Source organism: Pelodiscus sinensis, chromosome 2 (genome assembly GCF_049634645.1).
Source record: "Pelodiscus sinensis isolate JC-2024 chromosome 2, ASM4963464v1, whole genome shotgun sequence".
Lineage (NCBI taxonomy): Eukaryota > Metazoa > Chordata > Testudines > Trionychidae > Pelodiscus > Pelodiscus sinensis.
This window is the reverse complement of record NC_134712.1, coordinates 249,147,821-249,167,886: the sequence shown is the minus strand read 5'-3', so window position 1 is coordinate 249,167,886 and position 20,066 is coordinate 249,147,821. Positions and strand designations below refer to the sequence as shown.

The 20,066-nt window shown below is 44.4% G+C and overlaps 1 long non-coding RNA gene across 1 annotated transcript; it reads right to left on the bottom strand.

Moving 5' to 3' along the window:
* Nucleotides 1–2,660: 2,660 nt before the first annotated feature.
* LOC112545376 (uncharacterized) lies at nt 2,661–18,299 on the bottom strand. The gene is made up of 3 exons (XR_003088849.2): nt 17,968–18,299; nt 15,730–15,834; nt 2,661–2,993 (listed from the first exon to the last, which is right to left on the bottom strand). It is a non-coding gene; the product is annotated as an uncharacterized LOC112545376 (long non-coding RNA).
* Between the last annotated feature and the right edge of the window lie 1,767 nt (nt 18,300–20,066).

Genomic DNA, 20,066 nt, shown 5'->3' with positions numbered 1-20,066 from the left:
ATAGGAGGCGGCAGGCAGCTCATCGGATGCCTGTGAAAGCAGCCCCCTTTTGCATTGTCTCTATTTGTTGTGCTACAATGCCCCACCATCAATTCTGCAATTCCCAGCTTTTTCATATGCGAGCAGCAGGATGGGCAGTTTCTGTAGAACACATTGTATCATTGCTCCCTTGACATCAGAGAATGCGGCCTACTTCAAACAAGAGTCCTATTAACCCGGGCACTTCCTGCCACAGTGACCACTCACCTACCCCTCAGTTCACTAGCAAGAGCAGTATTATGCAAACAGCAAGAGGGGGTGCCTGGAGTGGAGGCGTGGAGATAAAAGGTCAAGGCACATGTATGTCAGAGCACCTAGGTAAAAGTGCAGTGACATGAGGACTAATAGAGCCTATACCCACTCCAAAGCAATGCGACAGCTGCTTCATATTATTCATACAGGGCAGTTAGCCTTCATGCAACTCTTTCTCCAAAGGTCATGCTCATATTTTCAATTGAATCTCATTTATTTGGACAGATGGCCCATGATAGAAAAAAAATTACTAAGACCTGAGGGGCCTGGCACATCTCAGGATTTGGTTCCTTGTGGAGCTACAGGAAGGAGGGGTGCAGCCTGGAAAGGTTGGTTACCAAGGCAATGTTGGGCTGTGTGAGCAAATGAAAGGGACAGATGTTGGGTTGTGTACTCCAAGTAGCAGGAAGGCTGCTGCAGCAGCTAACTGACCGGACAAGCTACTTCAGCTAGTCCAATATCCTGACGTTGGGCTTGTCTACACTATGGAGAAGACCAACACTGCTGTAGTCGATCATCCAGGGTTTGAATTAGTGGGTCTAGGGCGCTCTTGTTGACATCAGTAATCCTGCTCCTCATGAGGAGTAAGGGAAGTCAACAAGATCATGCAATTTCTGGAGCTGTGTATCTTAAGTCGACTTCCCCTTTAGTGTAGACCAGGCCTTAGTGACCAATATCCATTGGTTCAGAAGAAGCTGCAAAAAACCCCAGAGTGAAACCTTATAACCAGTCTATAGGGAGTGTCACTTCCAGAGTTCCCCACTCCATCAATTGTTAGTTTGTGCCCTGAAGTTGGAGGACATATATATTTACCTGAAAATTCTTGCCATCTGATCATTTCCTTCGACTTTTCTAAACTCTTGGTCTGTGTCTAAACTGGCCAGTTTTTCCGGAAAATCAGCCGCTTTTCCAGAAAAACTTGCCAGCTGTCTACACTGGCCGCTTGAATTTCTGCAAAAGCACTGACTTCCTACTGTAAGAAATCAGTGCTTCTTGCGGAAATGCTATTCTGCTCCCATTGAGGCAAAAGTCCCTTTTGTGCAAAGCTTTTGCGCAAAAGGGCCAGTGTAGACAGCTCAGATTTGTTTTCCGCAAAAAAGCCCTGATCGCGAAAATGGCGATCGGGGCTTTTTTGAGGAAAAGCACGTCTAGATTGGCACGGACACTTTTCCGCAAAAAGTGCTTTTACTGAAAAGTGTCCGTGCCAATCTAGACGCTGTGTTCCAAAAATGCTTTTAACGGAAAACATTTCCATTAAAAGCATTTCCGGAAAATCATGCCAATCTAGAAGCAGCCTTGGTGTCCCTAATTTCTTGCATCAGGGAATTCTGCCACAATAAACCTAAATATTGTTTTATGTAACAAAGCTAGTTTATAAGATTTTCTATACAAAAAGTTATATTGAAAATGTCATTTGAATAGACACAGCAATATTTCTCTTGAGCTATTACAGCATATTGCTTAAATAAGCAATCATAGGAAAAAAGGAGTGCATTATAAGTTTTCATTTTTTACTACTTCTCCATCCTCTCAAAAATAAATATAATATTTCCTTGCACAGAACAAAACAGTCTTTTTCTTTCAATGCTGTCATAAAGTAGATTGTATTAACGGTTTCTGCTACTGTACATTATTAACTTTTTAAAATTTCTTGCTAGATTTCAACAATACAAACTCCTGTGGTTTTTATTGACTGTCAGTTTTCAGTCAGCAAAATTTCCATTTAGGCCTATTTTTGCTAGTGAAAACTTGAGTGAATTTAGGTTCCCTCACACATTATTTCCTTATTGCTCACATCTTTCAAGGGATATTCAAACATCTTTTGTTTTTCAAACTAGTTTAATAAACTTCAGAGAGGTAGCTGAGTTAGTCTGTAACTGGAAAAACTTAAAAAACAATGAATAGTCTAGTTTAATAAAGGCAACTCACTGTAGAGGAAATTTACCTTTGTACATAGAGACTCTGTGTAACTAGCTGATGAGGGATGTTCATTATTAGTTGTGTGTGGAACACTGATTCATTCAAAACTGATATAAGACTAATAGTAAATCTATTAGCGTTCCTTACCTAGAACACTGTGATGGACCAAATAGTACCCTAACAGAGGGCTTCCCTAGTAAATTAAGCTGAAACAGCACTCAGTTTTGGTTTTCCCCTCACCCTCATGTGGTAAGATTAGGGACTTTGGATGCCAGAGTGGATGCTGACCCAGGGGAGTCCTGAAACTTTGGAGTTTTGATAACTGGAACCATCACTGAAGAAATTGGGTCTAAGGAGATCCCTTTTATGGTGCAGAACAAACAAGCTTTTATTGAACAGAAGTTTGACACCGTATAGATCCAAGCATGAGGGTTTATTACACACAGAGCTGGCATAGTGTCACTTCGCTGTTACTCTCAGTGAGACACTGCTAAACAGTTGATTACAATAGATGATATAGGGTGGAGAAGCGACAGGGTGGGAGTTCCTGAGCCCCTGGATAGGTTCTAGCAGCAAGACAAAATTAGCACAATAAGCCAATAATCTAAAAGGTTACATCATTGCTCCACCCATAGCTCAGGTTAACATGTTTGCTGTTACACAGGTGATATCCCTCAAACTATTCCTCTTGCAAGGTGTAAGTTAAATCCGGATTTCAGGTCCATAGAAATGACGGTGGCACTTCCCATTCTGGTTGGCCCAGAGGTACATTCCTAGAGGGTCTTAAAGCAAAAAGAACAGTAAACAGTACACAGCAATGACAATTATGTATAGTTTATCAATGCGTCCTCTTGAGCTCAGGTTGGCATCTGTGAGGGACGGATGCCACAACTTGTAGGTTATGTCTAGACTGCATCCCTCTGTCGGCAGAGGGATGCAGATTAGGCAGATCGCCATTGCAAAAGAAGCGGGGATTTAAATATCCCGTGCTTCATTTACATAAAAATGGCCGCCGCTTTTTGCCGCTTTCCTTATGCCTCCTGCAAGGAGGTTTACAGGATCTGTCGAGAAAGGCTTTCTTTCTCAACAGATCCCCCTCTAGACTGCCGCTTTTCGCTGACAAAGTGCCACGGCGGCAAAAAGCGGTGGCCATTTTCATGCAAATGAAGCACGGGATATTTAAATCCCCGCTTCATTTGCAATGGCGATCTGCCTAATCTGCATCCCTCTGCCGACAGAGGGATGCAGTCTAGACATACCCATGCTGACATGCTTGCTCTCTCTCTGAACTCTCGTTGGCATTCAGGGAGTATGTACTTGTTATCTCTTCCTGAACCACGGAGTAGACTCCGAAGCCCCTCTCTGTGAATTATGTGCCCGTAACTCACAAGTCCCCCAATTACTGCTCCCCACATGGGGTTGTGCTGTCTTAGCTTGTTTATGGCTGGTTAAACAAACATGTCTGTTTCTTGCTTATCTCAACCTTTCTTTAGCCATGTATTGTTAACTAGGCCTCATGCCTCAGACCAGGCCTGTGGGGTTTGGGCATATGTGAAAGATTCTTAACAGAGACTGTGGTCAAGGTCTTCCATACATATTATTGGGATTTTGACCCTTCAATTGTCTGGTATCTCTGGGTATGTCCTGGACATAGCATCCAAACAACAGAAAAGAGGGTGCTTATCCACAATGACAAATGCCATCCACCAAACTGTAATCAGCCGACCTAAGAGCATCTGGTATTCTGTGGCCTTTTTTCCCCAGCCCGTAATGGCCATAGTCCCCGCCCCCTTGGAATCAGCAATTCAAAAACAACCCTCCAGTCAGGGCTAAGGCCTCTAGAAGGGGAAACCCTCCCCTACTCTGACTGCCATAGTGTCCACTCTGGTCCTTCTATGTACAAGCTGGAGGACTTTCTGCAGACTCTGTCTCAATACTCCGGGGTCAGGTTTGGAACACCTGTATCCAAAGTAGCGAAAGCATTGGTACACCTCCCTAAATGCTTCCCCATTCTCCCTTTAACTGCAGCAGAATCCCAGTGCAAAACAGTTAGCAGACAGCTAAATAGATGTTCCATATTTTCTGTAGTCTCTAGGGGTGTGTCTAGACTACCCGACATAGTCTATGAAACAGGGATTTAAATATCCCCCACTTCATTAAAATAAAAATGGCCGCTGCGCTGTGCCAGCTTAGCTGATCGTCAGCACAGCGCATGAGTCAAGACATGGATCAGTCGACAGGGAACGCCTTTGTTGACCGCTCCTATAAACCTCATTTCACGAGGCATAAGGGAGCAGTCGACGAAGGTGTTCCCTGTTGACCGATCCGTATCTTGACTGCCACCTGTGGTGATGATCAGCTGAGCTGGCACAGCACGGCAGCCATTTTTATTTTAATGAAGTGGGGGATATTTAAATCCCCGCTTCATTAACTATGTTGGGTAGTCTAATTTACAAACCTCTGTTGGCAGAGGCATGTAGTCTAGACATATTCTAGGGGTGACAAATGCCGCCCCATAGATTCAAAAAATATCACAGTGAACCAAACTTCACTGTAGCTCTTTTGTAGCAAATACAGCTGGAAGAGCACTTTCCTATATCCAAAGTGGTAGAGGTGTGGGGTCCTACCCTCGCAGCAGAAACAATTCTTGGCCTTGCCTCTATCAGTTGGTGCGTCCTCAGGGCCAATATTGCCAATTGTTCAAGAAATGTATCCTACAAATTTTCGAACAACAATTTGGTTAAAACATCTTGATTATTTCTTACCATGCCAAAAGAATATGTCTATTTCTACCAAATACTTAGTTTTACTTCTTTTCTAAACTGCACTCCTCTGGCCCTTTTTTTTACAGGGTGCTTAATAGTTTTTTGTATCTGCTTGCAAATAAGCTAACAGCTGATTGTATTGCCCTTTTGGAGCACACATAATGTCTTCTCAGAATTGTCCAATTTGTCCTCCACTAGAGTAAAATTGCTTATGCTACAGCCACAGCTGTTATCGTTGCTTAAAATCATACACATCTATTTCAACCAGGACAATCTCTTTGGTTGGAGTGAATATTTTGCAGTATAGTCTACCATGTTTGAGGGCAGACTCTGGTCACATAAAATGGCATTTAGTAAACTGCCATCCTCATATTTTGAATCTTACATATTACTAAATTCATGGTAAAAAGATGCTTCAACTACAGTATTATTTATTAGCAGACATGTGTACTGTGAACTTTAACTCAATGGATGTGTGCCAACCAGATACTTGTAGTCAGATTCTTTGTGCCAGAAAGTGGTCACGTCAGCTGGCATTGGTCCAGTTATTGCAGTTCAATCTACTAATACCAACTTGCACCACTGCTTTAAAAGATTAGTGGAGCCATACAGGGCAAAACATAGCTCCAATGACAAATCTTGGGGGAAATCACTTGAGAGATTTGGTTCACAGAGAAAGCCAGAGAAAAGGGTTTGTTTTTGCTAGGTACAGTCAATGCTGAAGGAAGTTTCTTTATTACTTCTGCCACACCCATTAGCTGAACATTGAGACACCTTTCTTGAAAAGCAGTCTTGGAATCAAAATCGAAGCTGGGTACTTGCAGTTCCCTCTGAACCAAACTCTTCCTTGTCCCTATACTACCTCTTGTATTTGGCATATTTCTTCATTGTAAAGGGTCAAGAACTGCAAAAAAATTAACATTAAGGAAACTCCAATTGCACTTAAGTATTTGGCATTTCTGCAGCATGATAAACAGGAATCACATGTGGCAACTCTACTGCAGTGATGCTACACGTAACAGCTGGATTTGGAAGCAGCTCCTACTGCCGAACTTAATAATTTCATGTTGCGATCTTATGCTTTTGGAAATAATGATAAATCAATCAACACTAGCTGCACTGAAATGGACAATTATTTGTAAGTCTAGCAAGACTAGTTTCCTGGTTTACTAGTCATGAAAGCCTAACGGGTCTGAAAACAGATTTCATAATACTGTTCTAACCTCTTGATGAAAATGATTCCAAACTTCATGATTTGGGGGGAGAGGATTATTGTAGGTCAGGATTTACTTAAAACACACAAATGACTAAGATATTAACTACAAGCCACAAGGCAATCTATGGCACATTTACAGTGCACACTTCTTTCAATGGTGTGTAGAATACATTCATGTGTAGCTCCCTAGCATGTATGTGTGTGAGTGCCTTGCCTATGTGCTCTCTGCTTGTCCACGCCGTGCATACCTGCCTACAGCACTCTAGATAGCTTTTAGCAATTTCCCTGCTGGAAAAGACTTTGTAGTGGGGAAAGTATCTCTAGATGGGAAAGCAATGGGGAAAAACTTGAGCCCCACTGTAGAACTTTTCCCTACTACAGGGAAAGACTGGGGCAGCGGGAAACAGGTGCTCCATCTTCCCACTGTTGGAGCCTATCCCCTCTACAGGGAAAGACTCCAGCAGAGGTAGCTGCTGATGTTTTTTCCCCACTGTCTCCCCCCACCCATCAGGGCCATTCATTGACACATGCAGCTACACACTGCAGTGTGGACACAGCAGGCTTTTCACTGCAAGTGGTGGGTATGGCTGTAATCTACATGGAGCCATTGCCAAGCACTGTGTAAAACCTGCTGGTCAGTGTGAAAAGTACCTGCCTCAATGTTAATGTTAGGAAGGTAGTGTAATCTCCATCCCTAGAGGTTTTTAAGTCCCGGTTTAACAAAGCCCCAGCTGGGATGACTTGGGATTGGTCCTGCTTTTAGCAGGGTGTTGGACTCCTATTGAGGTTTCCTCCAACCCTATGATTCTATGATTAGCATAGTCCATGTGAGCCATGAAACAGAGGAAGGGAATTGAATGCTTATCTCATAGAACAAGGAGCAAATGAAGGATCCTAACTTAAGAGTCCATGGGTAAGTCGTAGAGTTAGGCTGTGTCTAGACTGCAGGCTTCTTTCGAAAGAGGCTCTTTCGAAAGCATCTTTCGAAAGAGCCTCTTTCGAAAGATCGCGTCTAGACTGCAGGCGGATCTTTCGATAGAGGAAATCCGCTTTTTCGAAAGAGAGCACCCAGCGAGTCTGGATGCTCTCTTTCGAAGACGGCCTCTTTACATTGAAGAACGCCTTCCTTCGAAAGAGGAACTTTCGAAGGAAGGCGTTCTTCCTCGTGAAACGAGGTTTACCGCCATCGAAAGAAAAGCCGCGTTCTTTCGAAATAATTTCGAAAGAACGCGGCTTGAGTCTGGATGCAGGGGAAGTTCTTTCGAAAAAAGGGTACTTTTTTCGAAAGAACCCCTGAGTGTGGACACGGCCTTAGGCTTGTGTTTAGAGGAGAGAGATTAAGTTCCCTGTGTGGAATTAAGGACTGTGATAAGCATGTTATTTGTCTCTCCTTCCAGTTGAACTAGGATGCTAGCTCATCACTTAACTGTTGGAAACAACACATCTGTATCCTTGCTCTTGAGCCAAAACAAGTGATACAAGGAACCAATCCCTTGTTCTGCCTATAGCTTCTTCAGCTGTAAACTTTCCCCTGTGGCTAGTGTTTCATCATTCACTCTCCTCTTTTAACAAATGACTCATTCCTCTATACACAAATAACATGCTTTTCCACTGTGTTGATGTCAAAGTGATTCTAATGTTTTGGATGACTGACAACATTAGTGAGGCATTTAATTTAGCAGAGTTTATGTCTCAATTTGTGGATTCTGGATTCAACTTCGTGCTATTGTTTATTTGCTAATAATTGTTTAAGTTAATTAACTTTACTTGAGATGGATATGAATTACATTGTTCTGTATTTTGACTGGATGGGGCAAATTACAAGAAATAGCAGAGTGCCACTGAAGTTTATGGAATTGCCCGGCCTACATCAGGTGTTAATATTGGAGGTGTCTTGTACATTTCCATGATAACTCATTTTTTCAAAAAGCATATTCCTCTTTAATTGTATGATCTTGTTGTGCACATTAAGAGTATGAAATTTGCAATGCCTTTTGGATTTTCACTGTAATATCTCCTGCAGAAATCCACTGGGATCTTTAATTATCAACACATTAAAATTGTCATTTCCCATAAAAATAGAAATTGAATATGGTAATAGTTGAGTAATATAGACAAGAAAAAAAAAGTATCCTTTACAATGATGCTTTCTAACATAATTGGGAGGAGGAATTTAAGGCACGCAGTATCCAATAGGATTGGGCTGTAACAAGATACATTGCAAATCTTGACGAGCAAATACATAGTATCCATCAAGAGAAGCCAATTATTTTTTGTCATGGTCCATATTTCTTGGTCAAGATTCAGACATGGTCCAGACTCCAGAGAAACAAGTGCCCCAGTTGAATAAACACATACAATCCTGTTCATTAGCAATATATCCCTGAGGCAGAAGGGATGGAATTGGCCAGGAAACCAACTTTCTTCAATGAACGCCTTTTCCTTTGATTATGTGTTCTGTTATGTGCATCAGCTTTATATATATATATATATATTCCTCTTTCCCTTTTGTGTTGCATACATTTAGGAGCCTGTCTTCCTTCATTGCTAACAATCACTGTAGCCGATAGGTATTGTGTCCAGTTCTGGGTACCACATTGCAAGAAAGATGTGGAGAAATTAGAGAAGGTCCAGAGAAGAAAAACAAAAATGATTAAAGGTCTAGAGAACATGAACTATGAGGGAAGACTAAAGAATTTGGCTTGTTTAGTTTAGAAAAGAGAAGTCTGAGAGGGGACATGATAGCAGCTTTCAAGTATCTAAAAGGGGTGTCACAAAGAGGAGGGAGAAAAATTGTTTTCCTTGGCCCCTGAGGATAGGACAAGAAGCAAGGGGCTTAAACTACAGCAAGGGAGGTTTAGGTTGGCCATTAGGAAAAAATTCCTAACTGTTAGGGTGGTTAAACACTGGAATAAATTGCCCAGGGAGGTTGTGAAATCTCCAGCACTGGAGATATTTAAGAGCAGGTTAGACCATCTATCACAGATGGTCTAGACGATGCTTGGTCCTGCCATGAGGGCAGGGGACTGGGCTCCATGGCCTCTCAAGGTCCCTTCCAGTTCTAATATTCTTTGATTCTATGACTCTATCCAGTGTGCTCTGGGAACCTCTGTTCTGAACGTTTTTTCCATCACCCTCTTTTGGGCTACGTGTAGACTGCAAGCCTCTTTTGAAAAATAGTATCTAGACTACAACCAGTACTTTTGGAAAAGCAAGCTGTTTTTTTGAAAGAGAGCACCCAGGCAGTCTGGATGCTGTCTTTTGAAAAAGCCATGGTCCAAAAAGAGCACTTTCAAAAAAAGCGTTCTTCCTCGTAAAATGAGGTTTACCGCAGTCATAAAAACTGCTGTGTTCTTTCAATGTAATTTTGAAAGAATGCGGTGACAGTTTAGATACAAGGGAAGTTTTTTTAGAAAAAAGGCCACTTTTTTCGAAAAAACCCTGTAGTCTAGACACACCCTTGGAGATTCATGTACCATGCCTGCCCCTTCCCCTCTTTCTAAGAAACAGCATGTTTGCAATGAATAAGAGGCTTTTATTTTCTCAGCTAACATGATGTATTACTTAAGATAGAAAGCACCATAAATAACAGTAGCTCTACTCTTCTATTATAAATGTGAATGCATACTTGATGACTCAGATTTTGTCTCAGTGAGTAGCATGAGTCTCCTTGCAAGAAGACAATTTGTGGGACCTTGGTTTGATATTGGAGAGTTTGAACTCTAATTCAGTCATTACATACAAGCAGCTTTGGCACTTGTATTTGATGTAACTAAGCAAAGAAAAACTCACTTCACGCTGACATATTGAGGCAAAATGAACAAGTATTTCACTTTGCCTTAGCCAGAGCCAGTCAAGTGGCATGACTTTAAAATTATTGCTTAAAACAGCCACCAGCAATGTCAGTGAAATTCTCATTTAGGCTCAAGGCGATCTTGATCTTTGCTACAAAGTCATCTGAAAACAGCCTCCAAACCCAGATAAAATCTTACAATTCATTTGCCTCACTTTTTTTTAAATTGCTGAATATTATGCAAAACAGGCAAATTGCTGAGGTCCATCTTCAGCTTCTAGGACCAACGTTTCATAGTCCAAAAAGACGGAAAACAAAAGTTACGAACATAGATTCATTATCTTGCACCACATAGCTAATCCTTAGCAAAAGGAGATTTTTTTCCTCAAAAGCATTTCTATTTTTCCATGCAAAATGAAAATGTTACCAGTCGTACTTTGCAAATAAAGGTTAAGTTCTATGAGCTCGTCAAATACGTTGCCCAAATAGCCTAGGAAAACCTGGAAGTACGTGTTAAGGAAGGAGTGCTCAAGCAGTGACTCTGAATCATTCAAAACCATTGGTGATGGTCAGGACCTTGAAATAGTCATCACATTTCTGTAGGAAGCAGAAGCTGCTTGATGCACTGATCCCATTACCTCACATGGCACTGAGAACTTGCATGAGTTCAGTCACTGGGCTTTTATGAAGTTTGGCTTTTGCCCCCTCTGTCCAAATCTCGACACAGTTACTCTGTTGACCTTTCTGTCAGCCATGTAGTGGTCTAAAGTGTCAAACAATTCCTCAGCAGTAGTTCTCCTTTGCACAAGATGGCATCATGGGGAAGATGTCACATAAGCTGATGTAACAAATAAAACTCCTCATTTGTGCTGCATTGGCCCAGTCAGTACCTCCACCAGTTCTTTGCCCCTCAGCCTTTTCTAGGCTCTGTGACATTTCTTGCCCTCTCAGCAATTCCTGGGAGGTAACCATGTCGTGCATGGGAGGAAACGTAGCTAGTCAGCATCTTTTTCCCCACATTCCGTTGATGCCATTTCAGCCACTGCTGGCAATGATATGAGATTCCCCACTGTATGGTTTGAGATAGCATAGGATGCTGCAAGTTCTTTGGCAGGGCTAGCACTCTGTTCTTGACTGCCGTCTTTTGTTCTTTCAGTCGAAGGAACTTCTGTTTGTTTGAAAAATTCTCATGGTTTATCTTTGAGTGAAGGTTGCCTGATCTGCAAGTGGTATTTTGACTGCTGCGTAGAGTTTCCTTGAGCTGTTACCCAGAGGAAAGAATGGGTCTGGGTTTCCCTGCCAGACACCGAGGGGGCGCACCATGGGGCAGAGAATGGGAAGATTGCCTCAGACTGCTCACGAGGGAGACTTCGATAGCCAGGAAGGGGGAAATATTTATTGTAACCAGGCCAGAGGGCCAAATCCTGCAGAAGGAACACCTCGAGTGGCAGAGAAAGAGCAGCAGCAGGGCATGCAGTGAGCAGCGCAAGGGGCCCTGGGGCTGCATGTAGCTAAGCAGCCAGGAAGAGGCACCCTAGTCGTGAGTGAGCCCTGTGACACGCCCTATATGCCTTTATGTGTGGTCTGTGCAGCCCTAGGCTTATCAGTGCCTGGCACCCTGCCCCCTTCCTTTGCTGCAGGAGTTGGGTGTGTACGTGTCTGTCCCCGCCCTTCCTTTGCTGCAAGGTAGGGGTGTGTGTGTGTGTGTGTGTGTGTGTGTGTGTGTGTGTGTGTGTGTGTGTGTGTGTGTGTGTGTGTGTGTGTGTCCGCCACATATGTACACATGCAGGGTTGCCAGATACTTTCACAAAAAATCCCGAGCATGGCAGGAAAAAAATTCGTTGAGCAAAACAAAAACAAAAAAGCGGGGTGGGGGGGTTGGGAGGAACACCAAAGTTGTTGAGCAAAAGAATGGCCCCGCCAGCCTACCGTCCGAGAAAAACAGAAAATACCGGACATTTTACATGTCCGATATTTTCTATTTTTTTTAACAGGCAGGGGCCACATATACCAGACTGTCCGGGTGAAAACCAGACACCTGGCAACCCTACACTTGCCATTGTGCAAAGCAGGCACACTTCAAGATATTCAGCAGGCCCTTAATCAATAGCTCGATGAAGAACAAAGCACCTGTAAATTGCCATATGAAACATTGCCACAATGCAACTCACAGTTGCACGTCTGCTGATACCCATGGGACTTGGGACTTTAATTGCAAAACTCAGTGCTTCAATGGTACTTTAGTTAGCATTTAGCTAGCATACTCTGTCCTACTTTCCCAATTATCTTACCATTTCTGTGAGAGAAAGCTGAACCCTTCATTAAACTGAAGGCGTATTTAAAAGAGACAATTGCAGTACAGGATGGATAAAGCCCAATTTGAAGCAACCCACTAATGAATGGATTAGGTGTTACATTATGTTATGGATTGTGTGGCTGTACTTCCAGCTGAGTTGTACTCCCTCCACAATTTTAAATGCAAAATAGATCCTCTTGAAAGAGCATGTAAGGAAATGAGACCAATTGCATGGATTGTGTTTGAATTAAGAAGCTTTTGGGCACTATCCTTTATGTTTTTCATACCACAATATTCTACATAAAGTGGGGGGGGGGGGGCTTTGGATGACCAAGAAATGCAGGAATGCAGGATTAGGCCATTCCTCTCTGAGAGAAAATGACTTGTCCATCCTGTTGGTCCAGAAATGCAGAATGGAAAGTCAGCTAAAGAGCACTTGAATAACTGGACAGATTGGCAACAGGCCATTCAGCAGCACTTGTAACTATAAGGTAATGGGTAGAGAGAACCAATTTGTAATGCTTGAAATAAAACATACCACAGAGTGCTTACAAACTAGACTTACTAATTCTTCTAGTTTGAATCAGTCAACTGGCAATTTCATTTTCAACGTTCTTTCTAACTGGACCAGTATTTCAGTACACGATGGAAGTTGTTTCGGCTTGCTGCTTGCAGCACCAATTTCAATCAGCTGGAGTGGGTTGAAGTAGAACAGTCCAGGGCAAATGCAATAAGGTAGATTTAGGCATCACCATGTAACAGACTTGTCCTAGAAAGTGGATGCCAATCTAGTGTGCAATCTCTGCTCAAGCCCAGGCTCTTTAGGCTCATGGATCACACTCGGACATAAGTGCCTCTGTAGTTGTGATGCTCTAGCAAGTTAAGGACCTATGTTTGACATAAGGCTGGGTGCGCAGCGTCCTGAGCACCATTTTACCACATTATTACATAGAAAACAGCAATGGGCAGGCTTCTAGGCCTTGAGTTGGGCAGTGTCCTAAAAGGAAAACCGGGAGGTGGAGTATAACAGGGTCTACCCACTTGTGAGCATTCCTCTGTGGCCAAAGGGTGTCTCGCAAGGTCTTAGCCTGGTTGTCTTTAAGCTTGTGGCCCATCTTCGGCCACAAGACCTGGGCCTTGCCCTGGTCTAGGTTCAGCTGGCACTGGGAGCTGTCCGTAGTGCTGGTCTCCCAGTCAGGATATAGACTTGGCTGGGTCAATCTCCTGAAAGGAACTGCCAGGCCCTAGCCCCGCAGCTTATTTTACACCCATCTTCTGGGTCCTGATTAGCTGCTGGAGAAACAGCCACTCTATCATGCCTGGAGGACCTCTTCTCTGCTCCTCTCGCTGGGATGGGGTGCGGCAAGGCCACAGGCCTCCTGTAGGGGGTGTCGGGGCCTAGGCCAGCCCATCAAAGGGAGGGTTGGAAATACCCAGACATTTTGATTCAGAGGACTGCTTTCTGTGATGCCCCAGGAGTGCTGGCTGTGCATTCCTCAATGCAGGCCTGTTTGTTCCCACTCATACCCTCCTGGGTATGGCTAGCGTAGAGCACTCCCATCCTGCAGTGGGAAGGAAGGCTCAGAATGTTTACAGCAAACGGAATGGTAGGAATCATTAAAAAAGGGATAGAAAATAAGGCAGATAATATCTGATTGCCTCTATAGAAATCTATGGTATGCCCACATCTTGAATACTGAGTACGGACATGGTTACCTCATCTAAAAAAAAAAGACACTTTGGCATTTGAAAAGTTTCAGAAAAGAGAAACAAAAATGATTATGAGGTTGGGTCAGCTGATGTGTGAAGAGAGATTAAGAAGACTGGGACTTTTCAGTTTAGAAAAGAGGAGACTAAGGGTGGGGGTGTGATAGAGGTCTATAAAATCATGACAGGTATGGAGAAAGAGAATAAGGAAAAGTTATTTACTCGTTCTCCTAAAGCAAGAATTAGGGGGTCACCAATGAAATTAATAAGTAGAGGTTTTAAAACAAACCAAAGGAAGAATTTCTTCATGCAGCACATAGTCAACCTGTGGAACTCCTTGCCAGAGGATGTTGTGAAGACCAGGACTTTAACAGGGTTCAAAAAAGAACTAGATAAATTCATTGAGGATAGGTCCATCAATACGTATTAGCCAGGATGAGTATGAATGGTGTCCTTAGACTCTGGTTGTCAGAGGCTAGGAATGGGTGACAGGAGAGGGATCACTTGATTCCCTGCTCTGTTCACTTCCTCTGGGGCATCTGGCATTGGCCATTGTGGGAAGTCAGGATATGGACTAGAAATGGACCTTTGGTCTGACCCAGTCTGGCTGTTCTTATGTATCGGTGGCCCAGGGCCCAGAGGTTCTTTTTCTAAATCTCATGTCTGAAGATTCCATTGTTCTTCCTTTGTTTTCCCAAGGCTTTGTAGCACGTTAAGTCCTTTTGTGGATCCAGACCTAGGATTGCATTTATTTTGTATGCTGAGGTTTAGGAAGACTGTGCAAGTTTTGATGGTTGTCCTGGGTGGCAACATTCCATTACAAATCTAATTTCATTCCTCCTGCTTAAATCTGCCATATTCTTATGAACAGAATATTTTAAAATTTTGTGCGGGTTAATTACATAGGATGAGATTGGAATCACTGCGAGTATTCACAGAGGAAGCAACTAACGTGAGCAAGGGGATCATAATCTATCCCACAGCATTTCTAAAGTATTTGGAATTTGAATATTGCTTGCAGTATCTGCCAGACTGCTAGATAGGAGCGAGCCATACAATTTAAATCAGCAGGGTTGGACAATGCACCTTGCTTTTCAGAACCTCAGCCTTTTGATTTTGTTCATTCTTTCTGCAACACTTTCAGTTGTGAACCCTTTCCATTCTCTGTCTTTTCCACTGTGTCTGCCCCTACCTGGACAATTGCCCTGTTGTGGGCAGAGCCCTCTAATATACAAGGCGGAGACAGAGAGCACACAAGACATGCAGATGCACTTCACTGTCCAAGGTGTTTGATTTATATCAGCTGGCCTCACATCACCACACCATGTTTTCCATAACTACGTTTCATCCACACCCAATTCTCTCCTTTGCATATGCATCCTTTGTTTGCGGCAGAGGTTGTCCAGCCATGCAAATACCTGTGAGCATGTACTTCCATGGCAACCCACTTTGTTGCCTTTGTGGTGATTACAGTGTTTGTTAACTAAACATATTTGCAATTCCCCGGGCTGCTGAAATTGGAGTTTGGAGCTTTGAGTTCCAATTCTGTGTGCTCTATTGAAGATGCACTATGTTGTTTAAGCACTTTGTGTGCTTGGCATTGTGCATGGTGTATATCAGGACAGATACACTAGGGAGTTCAGTTTTAACTTTTAGCCTTACTGGGAAATCTGTAGACGAGAGCTTACGGGGGTTCCTGTTCTTTGACTATTTCATAACTCTTGAATGATAATTGGCTCACCTCAGACTCTTTGTGGGAGCAGCCTTTGGAGGGCATGAATTGATTTCCATGATGTATTCTTAATCATCTTTGATGCCAGCATTTTAATTCTTCTGGTTTTCTGTTCTGAAGACATAAAAAATGTGTTTATTTCAGAAGTGAGAGTTCAAAAACAGTGACTCACAGAAAGTAGGAGAAGCATTACAGCATAATAATGTCAGAAATGTAGTGTCACTTTCTCTCTCACACCATCTCATACCACACACACACGCACACACATTTTCTCTTACACACACACATTCATGCATGCACACATTCTCTCTTGCGTATGCGTGCACGCACTCACACACATGTGCATGCACACATACTCTTCTGACGCACTTATGCATGCATGCACACTCTCTCAAACGTGTGCATGCACGCACCCTCTCTTGTGCACATACACACACAGGTTCCTACATTCACTCTCACACACGAACGCACATGAGCACACAGACTCTTTGACGTGCATGTATGCACTTTCTCTATGACTCATGCACACGCACTCTTGTACTCACACATTTTCTCCCATACTCACACACATGCTCTCTCTCACACATGCGCACACATGCTCTCTCACACATGCACTTATTTACAAACTCTCTCACACATCCACAAGCACACACACACACATACTCTCTCAGGATATGTCTACACTACAAAGTTAATTCGAACTAACGGATGTTAGTTCGAATTAACTTTGATAGGCGCTACACAAGTGCTCCGCTAGTTCGAACTTAATTCGAACTAGCAGAGCGCTTAGTTCAAACTAGATAAACCTCATTCTACAAGGACTAAGCCTAGTTCGAATTTACTAGTTCGAATTAAGGGGTGTGTAGCTCCTTAATTCAAACTAGTGGGAGGTTAGCCCTCCCCAGGTTTCCCTGGTGGCCACTCTGGGCACCACCAGGGAAAATCTATTGCCCCCCTCCCGGCCCCGGACTCCTTAAAGGGGCACGGGCTGGCTACGGTGCCCATGCCAGGTGCAAGCCTGCCAGCACCCAGCCAGCAGACCCTGCACCTGGCACGGCTCGAGCCAGCCACCCGATGCCCCCCAGCCCTCCCCCTCTTCCCGGGACCAGGCTGGCGGCTCCCAGGAGCTTGCCCGGGACCGCAAGAGGCGGGCACCCGCCTGGTCTAGTGCGGACATTGTGGACCTTGTCCCCGACCTCCGCACTAGGCACAGGAAAGTGGCCGTCTAGGGCAGGAGAGCTGCCAGCCTGGCCACCCAGGAGCAGGTGTGCATGAAAATAAAGGTGGTCCACTGAGACCCCCGACCCTGAGCCCTGAGCTTACAATGGCCGTACTGGGTCAGACCAAAGGTCCATCTAGCCCAGTAGCCTGTCTGCCGACAGCGGCCAACCCTAGGGACCCTGGAGGGGATGGACCGAAGACAGTGACCAAGCCATTTGTCTCGTGCCATCCCTCTCCAGCCTTCCACAAACTTTGGGCAGGGACACCACTCCTACCCCCTGGCTAATACCACTCCATGGACCCAACCTCCATGACTTTATCTCACTTCTCTTTAAACTCTGTTCTAGTTGTAGCCTTCACAGCCTCCTGCAGCAAGGAGTTCCACAGGTTGACTCGTTGCTTTGTGAAGAAGAACTTTCTGTTACTACTTTGAAGCCTGCTACCCATTCCTTTCCTTTGGTGTCCTCTAGTCCTTCTATTATGGGAACTAAAGAAGAACTTTTCTGTATGCACCCTCTCCACCCCACTCATGCTTTTATAGACCTCCATCATATCCCCCTCCATCTCCTCTTTTCTAAGCTGAAAAGTCCTAGTCTCTTTAGCCTCTCTTCATATGGGACCTGTTCCAAACCCCTCATCATTTTAGTTGCCCTCCCCTCTCCCACCCTCTCTCTTCCCCTCTCCCACCTCCTTTTCCCAGTCTCCCCCAGTTTTGTTCAATAAAGAGAGATTCTATTTTTGAACACACATGTCCTTTATTTTGTACATCAGGAAGGGGGGCTAGGGAGGGGTAAGTGGAAGGAGGTGAGGGAGGAATGGGGTACAAGCTCCCGATGGGGAGGACTGGGGTGGCGCAGCTGGTTTTTCCCTTCACCACCCACATACTCTTGGCAGCAAAGTACTAGTCCGGTCCCTTGGCTAGCAGGGGTCCAGACCACAACCCGGAGCCCAGATGACCTCCATGTCCTCGGTCGTCACTAGATCATCTCCCCCTGGGCTGCTTCCCAGTTCCCCCTCAGGTCCTACCTGGCTCCATGTCTGGTCGGTGAGTTCTGCGGGTGCAAAGGAGGTGCAGAGTATCCGTAGCTTCTGGAGGTGGCTCAGGCAGAGGTCTAGGGTGCCCAGCCCATTCTTCTGAGCCTGGTCTGAGTCCTGGGGATCCCAGATAGGCCTCAGGCCTTAGCAGGGAGTCTATGCAGCTTCTCATAGTTACAGGACACCCGCAGGGGTCGCAGTGGCCTGGAAGGGTGCCTGTGGCACGGCGGTGGTCTCAGTGGCCCAACCCAGTTGTCCAGCTGGGGTTGGTGGGGTAAGGCTCTCCGTTGCCTCTAGAGCTTCGGCCAAGCCTCCTCCCTGCTTGTCCACTGGGCTCCAACTGAACTGGGAGCTTCCCTCTCTTATACTTCTGGCCCCGCCCTTCTGCTTCCTGTGGGCGGGGTCAGGGTGCTCTGGCACCGCCCACCAAGGGTCTTATGGGGAACTTCTTCCTCCAGGTCATCAGGAGGCCATGCCGCCTCCTTACAACACATATGAAGAGGAGCAAAATATCAAGAGCGCTATAGGAATACAGGAAAAACTGTATCAGTATCATGAGAAGTCTGCTGTATTCAATCAAAGTTTGTTAAAAAGGAGCCAAATTGCACTGAAATCACTAGGGCCTCTGTCTTCGGTATGGTTGTAGGGTCTACAATATTTCGGATAAGAATCAATACCCTGCTAAAGCAAGCCACTCCATGTGCCTTTTACTTTCATTTCAGGAGCCTTATACTGCTACTACAAAATGAGAAATAAGGTGAAAATGTTACAGCTCCTTTTTACTTCAGGATTTTCCAGATCAGGAAAAGGTTCTCAGGTCCATGTGAATTTTGTGATTTGGAAGATGAAATCCAAGATACATGTCTGATGTTTAGGCAACTGCGTATGCTCTCATCAGATCTGAATGGAAGGAAATAGATCCTCCTATGTTAGCTTCAGCTTGTAGACCTCACCCTTCTTAGCTAAGGCATCTGCTTATGCGTAGGCTAATGAGCAAAAGAATCTCCTGCTTTCAGTGCTGAATGCCCCAGGTTCCCTAACAAATGGTGCTTATAAGTATGGCGGTAACTGTAAATCTGGCTCTTCCTTGTTTGTTTTTTTAATATTTGTGACAGGATCATAAATGTTCTACTGAAATGTTAAGAAACTTCAGTACATTTGCATAATTTATGTAAAATCATTAAGTACAGAATCACATTCTTAAAATTGCTACATATGTGATTCTGAGCAGTATCTAAAAATTGTTAAAGCAAGAGGAACTTCATTATACGTGTTCATAGAATCATCTGGGTGCAAAAGTCTTGGGTACCAACTCATTTCTGGCTGGGCAAATTAGTTCAGATTGGAATGTAAATCTACTACACACACACACACACACACACACACACACACATGAGGGGCATTGTTTGTTTGTGAGTGAGCAAACAAGTCTGTCTGTCTGTCTGTGTCTGTTTCTTCAAGAACACCTCCTAAATGGTGTGAGGTAGGACCTCCAAATTTGTTATGCAGTTTCCTCTTTGTAGTAACTTAAAGCAAGGTAAGAGTTTTGTCGTGCGAGGACAATGGGATGTGCCTGGAATGGAAATTGTTTTCCATAACGTGGAAAGGGAAGGCCTGCTAATAGGGACCATTATATTTGTAATGACCACCAGGGGGTAGCAAGGGGCCAGAGATGGGGACTGGGACAGCTATAACCCCATTCAGGCAACAGAGGGCAGGGGTGGAGATGGGAGTCACGAGGAGTAACGGTAGTTCGGAATAGGAAGCCTAATCTGAACTACCTAGTGCGTGCCGCGTGTAGCCGCGGGGCACGGAGTCCGCACTAGCGGACATTTAAAAATGGCGGCGCCTGGGCTTCATTTGCAACTCCGGTTGCCTACATTACCACCCTAGTGTAGACATACCCTGAGAGATTCCACCAGCAGGCACCTTTCGCATTGGATGGTCTCCTCAGCCTGGATATCAATAAGTGGGAATTGCAATCCACAGTCCCTGCAAAACTACACCAGGATCTGGGTAGAGGCATCCATGCTCAGGTGCTCTGTCTGGGTACAGGTGCAGGAGGAGGAGACAGAAGCAGTGCTGGTACA